General features: G+C 44.0%; 1 non-coding gene across 1 annotated transcript; it reads left to right on the top strand.

The window, feature by feature from the left end:
* Window positions 1-911: 911 nt before the first annotated feature.
* On the top strand, window positions 912-983 carry TRNAS-GGA (transfer RNA serine (anticodon GGA)). The gene has a single exon. It is a non-coding gene; the product is annotated as a tRNA-Ser (tRNA).
* Window positions 984-8,807: the final 7,824 nt, after the last annotated feature.

Here is an 8,807-nt window from a genome sequence, read left to right as displayed (position 1 = left end):
ATGCTGTGAGTCTCCATATTAGCCCTGGCTGCCCAGGCCTGAACTTTCTGTGAGAAAGAAATCTCAGCCTTGATGAAGTCACCACCATCTTGGCCTTTGTTACAGTAACCAAATCAGTATTCTAAGATTCCTTCCCAGACAAAGTCTGGAATATGTATACATATATCTCCTCCCTTTTGAACCTCCACCTTCCACCCCATCCCAGCCCTCTAAGTTGTCACAGAGCACCAGATTGTGCTCCCTGCCTCATACAGCAAATTTTACATACCATACCATATTTACATACCATATTTTACATATGGTAATATCTATGTTTCCATGCTACTCTCAATTTGCCCCACCTTCCCCTTCCCCCGCTGCATCCAAAGTCTATTTTCTATGTCTGCGTCTCTATTCAGTTCAGTTCAGTTCAGTCGCTCAGTCATGTCCGACTCTTTCCAACCCCATGAATCGCAGCACACCAGGCCTCCCTGTCCATCACCAACTCCCGGAGTTCACTCAGACTCACGTCCGTCGAGTCAGTGATGCTATCCAGCCATCTTATCCTCTGTCGTCCCCTTCTCCTCCTGCCCCCAATCCCTCCCAGCATCAGAGTCTTTTCCAATGAGTCAACTCTTTGCATGAGGTGGCCAAAGTATTGGAGTTTCAGCTTCAGCATCATTCCTTCCAATGAACACCCAGGGCTGATCTCCTTTAGGATGGATTGGATGGATCTCCTTGCAGTCCAAGGGACTCTCAAGAGTCTTCTCCAACATCACAGTTCAAAAGCACCAATTCTTCGACGCTCAGCTTTCTTCACAGTCCAACTCTCACATCCATACATGACCACTGGAAAAACAATAGCTTTGACTAGATGGACCTTTGTTGACAAAGTAATGTCTCTGCTTTTCAATATGCTATCTAGGTTGGCTTCCCTGGTGGCTCAGAGGTTAAAGCATCTGCCTGGAATGCAGGAGACCCGGGTTCAATCCCTGGGTTGGGAAGATACCCTGGAGAAGGAAAATGGCAACCCACTCCAGTACTCTTGCCTAGAGAATCCCATGGAGGGAGGAGCCTGGTAGGCTATAGTCCACAGGGTCGCAAAGAGTCAGCAACTTTCTATTGCTGACCTACAAATAGGTCAGTACCATTTTTCTAAATTCCATATGTACATGTTAATATACTATATTTGTTTTTCTCTTTCTAACTTACTTCACTCTGTATAACAGGCTCTAGGTTCATCCACCTCACTAGAACTGACTCAAATTCATTTTTTTTTTATGGCTAGGTAGTAGTCCACTGTATATATGAAGCACAATTTCTTTGTCCATTCATCTCTTGATGGACGTCTAGGTTGCTTCCATGTCCTGGCTATTATAAATAGTGCTGCAATGAACACTGGGGTGCATGTGGCAAAGTATTTCTTCCACACCAGTGATGCTGTCTGAAACTCCAAGACTAAAGTATTTCTTTTGATTAAGCATTGTTCTCCTTCATTTTAAGGAAGATAAACATGATCACATTAAAGACTTAACTAAAACTTTACTCAATACAATGGGATCCGGAGAGGGAAACTAATAACATCTAATAAGGGACCAACCCTTTCTTTTTGGACACTGAGAGATAAGAATGAATGGATAAATTTCTCCAAGAACAATAATCTATGTACACTTTCTGAACTTTTATAGACCATATAAAGAAAGAGGCTGGAAGTGCCCAAAGGCACCTTCTCCTGTGATCTAATCCTGTCCAAGGTCTCTCCTGGTGGGTGCAGAAATTACATGGGGCCTTCCAGATACAAAAGTTCAGTGTTGATTAGGGCAGCATGGGAAGACTTTGGGGGGATAGGGGGGAGGTGGGTGGCTCCAAAGAGACAGGGAAATCTGCTTCAAACAAACTGACATTTTTGGATAATGGAGGCAATAAATGTCATAGTATAATTTTTAAACTAGTGAAGAAGCCAAAAATCCTCTCTCTCCCTCTCTTTTTTCTTCTTTTTCTTTTTTTTTCCTTTAGCTATATTTGGGTGCCAATTATACATAGAAAAGACAAACTCAGTTTGTTAATGTCAGACCATAGATATATGTGATCTGGCAAAGGGCAATCCCTTTGCAATTTTGGAACTTGTCATCTGGATTAATGGACTTGAAGCAAAATGTCTAGAGCAAATGTTTGGTCCTTCAAAGACCAAACTGAAGCTCACATCCAGTGGGGCTGGGCAACCTCCCAGAGCTGGTCAGCCACATTCTCATGATTCCATATCTCTTGGCAGACTTCCAGGCCTGCTGCTCCCTCTTTCCTCCCCAACACCACAAAAAAATTCAGAAAGTGCAGGTTACTCCCATGGGTCACCCGGCAGATGCCCGGTCCCACTGTGGGAGATCAAGTGGAATATTCCCTGGAATGACTTGTAGGTTTTCTCTTTGTCATCTGAGGAGTCAGGCAATGACCCCCAATCAGAGACGGCCACCTCTCCTGGGTCAGGGGTAGCACTTTTTCTTCTCAGATCACTCACTTGCTGGGGGCCTTAGACTGACCTTGATGCATCTGTTGTCAAGAAGATCAAAATAGTCATCTGGAGAAAACATCCAGGCTCCCTCAAAACCTTGCACACAGTCTCGTATTGTGAGAATATTATTTCTCTTCTCCTCTAGAAGATAAGGGGGCTGACTCACACTTAGTAGAATCCTGCCAGTTATCAGAACAGACTTTAAGTTCTGAAGAGATCTATGTTATTCAACTTGGTACCTGCCTCTCCTGCCTGCTTTAACAGCTAATGATATTCCTCCCGTTTCTAGGGTGTTTTCAGTGAATCTTACTTTTTGGTGCATCTCTGGATTATCTGTGGAGCTTTTTTAAAAGTAAACTTGCCCATGCTCCATTCACAGATGTTCACCATGTAGATGTAGAGGGGCACTGTGCTATGCACAGCTGTGGTCTCTGATTTGCCCAGTACTCATGATCAGTTCAGGTGAAGCCACCTCATTTTCCCCTGGGAAACAATACCCACCCCCACCCCCCCATGCTGCTTTGAGGGAGTGTTAAGTCACTATTCTACCACCCTAAGCGAGGTATGAGCTTGGAACCAAGTAAATCACCCAGACTCCTCCAGTATCCAAATCCTGGAAGGAGAAAACAGGCATGAAAACTCATTGCCCCTGAAGTTAACTGCCTGGTATGTCCACAGGCAGTTCACTTCAGATCCAACAGTTTCATCCTTTCCAAGGACTAGCTCTTCTACTTCCCATCAATTCTGTATGCATTCTGTGTATTCCCAATACATTTCTTGCTTGCTTAATGTTAGCCAAAGTAAGTTTCATGTTTATAACCAAGTAACTCTGGCCTCCACACCTGGACGTCTGAGATTTTTAAAGCTCTGCATCACTGGCCTGTGGAGTTGACCTGAGAAGCACTGGCCGTCTGTGCATCAGGTTCTATGCTAAGGCTCTACCTACATTTTCTCATTCAACCTGCACAAAAATCCAGTAAGGGAAGAAACTGAGACCCTGACAGGTTTAGTACTTCACTGTAAGCCATGTAGTCAGTAAGTGGTTAATTCCAAGATTGGAACCTATTTGCTTCCAAACCCCTCAACCCCATTGATACCTTGCCTTCCAGTGGAGATATACCACTCTCTTGGACTCCCATGGTCCTTTGACTCCTTTTAAACATTTTCTACCCTTTATTATACCCATTATGTGTCTGTCCAGGAATCTGTATTATTAGACCAAAAGCTCCTTGAGGTCAGATATAAAGTAGTATATACCTTTATGTGGCCTAATATGGTACTTTTTATACTTCTATACCACACACAGAAATCCCCCTATATTTGTTGAATGAATGAATGAATAATGGTTACTGGTTACTACAGAGGGTGAATCAGTGAGTGACCAGCCATTGATGAGTTCACCTACCCAAGTGAGGGAAGCAGGAAGTGTTGACATGGGCTTACATAAACATGTGGCCATGAAGGCATTTCTTCCTTTGGAGACTCATCAATTAATGACTTTCCCTGACCCTGGAAGTTTTTCCTTCTTCTGCTCCTTGGTTCAACACCCAACCTGAGCTAACCTTTCCCAGACATCCTCCTCTCCTCCCTGCCCCAGGTCTAACAGTTGAGGACAGGCAGGTAGGCTGACTCATTCTCCATAAGCTTAGAGAACTTCTCTTGGTCACCTAAATATAGAATCTGGATGAGCAAGGGCAATAGCCAAAGAGAATGAGGCTAACACTCAACCTTACAATTATCCAGGTTTTATAGATTTGCCCACTTAAGGAAATGCTACTAGCTCTTTTGGGACAGTAATTTATAACATACTGAGCAAACATTTTTAGTTTGCCTCCTATCTGCCATTTAAGTGAACTGAAAGAGAATCCAGATATCGGGGCCTGGCCAGAGTTCTGGTTCAGCTGTCCATCTGTTCACAAAATATTGAGCACTAATTTCCTTCCAGGCTCTGGTCTTGCTGCTGAATTAATAAGATGGAGTCCCAGGCCTTAAGGAGCTCATACTCAACTAGTGAAGACCAACCTGTAAATAGGCTGTTCAACACTATTTAATAAGGGCTGAACTGAGATGAGCACAAGCTATTTGAAAGTGGAGAGGAAGGACATAAACCTGGCTCCATTACATCAGTGGGGCTGCCTAGAGAGGGTGTGTTTAAGAAGATAAGCCAGAAAGAACTTTCTTCCCACAAAGTCACTCCCTTTAGACTTTTAGTTCAGAAAACTCCACGAAATAGCCTTTTCCCCCAACTATCTCCTACCCCAAAAACTTTGTCTCCCACAGTTGGTTCTAGATTGTAAGTGACCACAGGACCTGGTAGGCCAGTTAAGATGGGGTAAACTGAGATGTCAGGGGGTCATTGGACATTGGCCAACACTGGCTGAGCACTTCCTCCACATCTGATGGGATACTGAGAAATTCGTTAAAGTAGCTCATTGAACCCTAACCACAGACAGATTTCATAGGATAGGCATTTTGACTGCCATTTTCTAGATGAGTAAACTAAGGCTCAGAGTGGTTCAGGACTTGCTCAAGATCTCACTGGAGTGGAGCCAGGCTGTGAGCCCAGGTCTCTTTGACCTAACAACGCTTGTAACCTCTAGTATCTTCTCCTCAAGTTCAGGCTTGTAGGATATAGTTTATTGATGATGATTTCACTCCAAGAAAGACTTAACAACTCTATTGTTGAGAAACAAATGATATTTTAGAATTTTGTTGTTAATCTCTACCTGCCCCAACTCAATTCTTAAAGTTGCAAACACAAAACAAAATAAAAACCAGAAAAACCAAAGTTCAATTTAGGGACAATTTCCAGTGCACAAGACGTGCCCATAGGCCTGAACAAGCTACTGGAGTCTGGGGAACTCCTTTCCACCATGCAATGAGCAAGCTGACAATTGTACACGCCAGGCCCAGCTTCAAGACCCTCCTTCTGGAAACTTTTTCAGATTCCCACCATGAAAGTAAAACTCTCTCACCTATTCATCCTGACCCGTGTCTGTGTATGCTAAGAGTCTGCAGGCTGTGGACACCAAGGCACATTTTTATTACTCCCCTGGTATTTCCCTGGTGGCCAGGTGGGCGTGAGCATACAGTAAGTTTCCAAGAAATGCTCATAGGACATAGGACATTTTGGTAACAGTAGGCCCATTCTCAACACAAATAATCATAGCCTTCACCACTGTATGCTGCGCTGTCACTAAATCATGTCCAATCACTAAGTCATGTCCAGCTGTTTGCGACCCCATGGACTGTAGCCCAGCACGCTCCTCTGTCCATGGGATTTTCCAGTCAAGAATACTAGGGTGAGGAGAGAATCAAAGATGGCGGAGGAATAGGATGGGAAGACCACTTCCTCCCTCACAAATTCCTCAAAAGAACATTTCAACGCTGAGCAAACTCCACAAAACAACTTCTGTAGGCTGGCAGAGGACATCAGGCAACCAGAAAAGCAGACCATTGTCTTCAAAAACAGGTAGGAAAAAATATAAAAGATGAAAAAGGAGACAAAGGAGGTGGGGAGGGAGCTCCGTCCCGGGAAGGGAAGCCCGTCCCGGGAAGGGAATTTTAAGAAGAGAGGTTTCCAAACACCAGGAAACACTCTCCCTGCTGAGTCTGTGGCGAGCCTTGGAAACACAGAGGGCAACATAACAGGAAGGGAAAAATAAATAAATAATTAAAACCAACAGATTACAAGCCCAACAGTAACCCCCCCAGCGGAAAAGCAGCACAGACGCCTGCATCCGCCACAAGCAAGTGGGGGCAGGGTAGGGAGGCGCGGGAGGTGTGGGCTGCAGAGATTTGTAAGAATCGGGCAGGAATGCCCCACGCGCAACCAGAACGATCTAACTGGGGCTAGCAAACAAGACTGTGGGATAGCTACCGCACGAAAAGCTCGAACATAAGACACCGCCAGGACCGAGCACAGAACAAAGGACGGAACGGAAAAAGCCAGCTGCAGACCATCCTCCACCGGGGACAGGCAGCCAGAGCCGTAAGGGCTGGAAAGGGGCAATTGCAGACCCGGAGAGACTTTACTTACCTAACTGCAAGCAGGCTTCTTTGCTAAGACTTCTGGGGGTGCTGGACAGTCACCATCTGCCTCACAACGGGTGCCAGCAGTCCACCCAGAAAACTGAGCAGCAGAGGCAGAAAAGGCGACAAGTCGCGGCGATCGCGCTCGCCAAACTCCTGAGCTACTCGGACCTGGGAAGGGCACAAAATGCAGTCCCAACCGAATCTGTGCCTCTGAGGGCTACCTGAGCACCGAACCAGAGCAGCTTAGACCGGGGAAGTGCACGCAGCCTAGGGCCGGCCTCAGACAGTTCCCGGCTGAGCATCGTGGAGCCGGAGCAGTTTGTGCACTGCGAGCAGGGACAGGTCAAGCGGGGCTGAGACACTGTGTGCACACGACAGTGCTATTTGTTTGCAGCATCCCCCCTCCCCACAGCGCGACTGAACTAGTGAGCCTAAAAAACCAGCAAACAGAAGAAGTTAAACAGAGGGAACCGCCTTGGAAGTGACCCCACACTGCCCACAACATCAGAGAAGGGCCAGATATATTTTTACTATTTTTAAAATCATTCCTTTTTTTTTTCTTTTTTTTCTAACTTTTTTTTAAAATTGTTAAGTCTTTTATTTCTCCTCTAATTTTTATTTCTATAACCTACTATTACTATTAAAAAAAAAACTCTTTTTTTTTTTTTTTAAGGCAAGCACCATATATAGTCTTTGGGTGGTTGCTGGTGTGTTTTTCTTTTGTTTTGTTTTGTTTTTAAATAATTCTTTTTTTTTTAAAATAATTCTTGTTTTTTTTTTTTTACTCTCTCTCTTTTTTTTCTTTCTTCCTTTTTCCTTCTGCTTCTTTTCTTTAATATTGTATTTTTGAAAATCCAACCTCTACTCTAGATTTTTAACCTTTGCTCTTTGATTTTTGTTGTCAATTTTGTACATTTAAAAACCCAAACTTCACTACCCAATTTTACCTGAGAGTGAGATTATTGGCTTGACCACTATCTCCTCCTTTGGACTCTCCTTTTTCTCCACCAGGTGGCCTCTGTCTCTTTCCTCCCCCATCTCTTCTCTATCCAACTCTGTGAATCTCTGTGTGTTCCAGATGGTGGAGAACACCTAAGGAACTGGTTACTGGCAGGATTTGTCTCTCTCCTTCTCATTCCTCTCTCTTATCCTCTTGGCCACCTCTGTCTACTTCCTCCCTCTCCTCTTCCCTGTATAATTCCGTAAATACCTCTGAGCGGTCTAGACTATAGAGCGCACATAAGGAAGTGACCACTGGCTAGCTTGCTCTCTCCTCTTTTGATCTCACCCCATCTCATTCCAGTCACCTCTAACTACCCCCTCCCTCTTCTCTTCTCCTTGTAACTCAGTGAACCTCTCTGAGTGTCCCTCAATGTGGAGAAACTTTTCATCTTTAACCTAGATGTTTTATCATAGGTGCTGTATAGATGGAGAAGTCTAGAGGCTATTGTAAAAATAAAACTGAAAACCAGAAGCAGGAGGCTTAAGTCCAAAGCCTGAAAACATTAGAGAACTCTTGAATTCAGGGGACATAAAGCAATAGGAGCTCATCAAATGCCTCCATACCTACACTAAAACCAAGCTCCACCCAAGGGCCAACAAGTTCCAGAACAAGACATACCATGCAAATTGTCCAGCAACACAGGAACACTCCCCTGAGCTTCAAAATACAGGCAGCTCAAAGTTATTCCAAAACTTTGATGTCTCATAACCCATTACTGGTCACTCCACTGCACTCCAGAGAGAAGAAACCCAGCTCCATCCACCAGGACTCCAACACAAGTGTTCCTAACCAGGAAACCTTGACAAGCCACTGATAGAACCCCAACCACAGTGAGGAAGCTCCATAATAAAGAGAACTCCACAAATTACCAAAATATAAAAACGCCACCCCAAACACAGCAATATAACCAAGATGAAGAAACAGAGGAATACTCAGCAGGTGAAGGAACAGGAGAGTTGCCCACCAAACCAAACAAAAGAAGAAGAGGTAGGGAATCTACCTGAGAAAGAATTCCGAATATTGATAGTGAAAATGATCCAAAATCTTGAAATCAAAATGGAATCACAGATAAATAGCCTAGAGACAAGGATTGAGAAGATGCAAGAAAGGTTTAACAAGGACCTAGAAGAAATAAAAAAGAGTCAATATATAATGAATAATGCAATAAATGAGATCAGAAACACTCTGGAGGCAACAAATAGTAGAATAATGGAGGCAGAAAATAGGATTAGTGAAATAGAAGATAGAATGGTAGAAATAAATGAATCAGAGAGGAAACAA

Source organism: Capricornis sumatraensis, chromosome 2, assembly GCF_032405125.1.
Source record: "Capricornis sumatraensis isolate serow.1 chromosome 2, serow.2, whole genome shotgun sequence".
NCBI lineage: Eukaryota > Metazoa > Chordata > Mammalia > Artiodactyla > Bovidae > Capricornis > Capricornis sumatraensis.
This window is presented reverse-complemented; position numbering and strand designations above follow the sequence as displayed.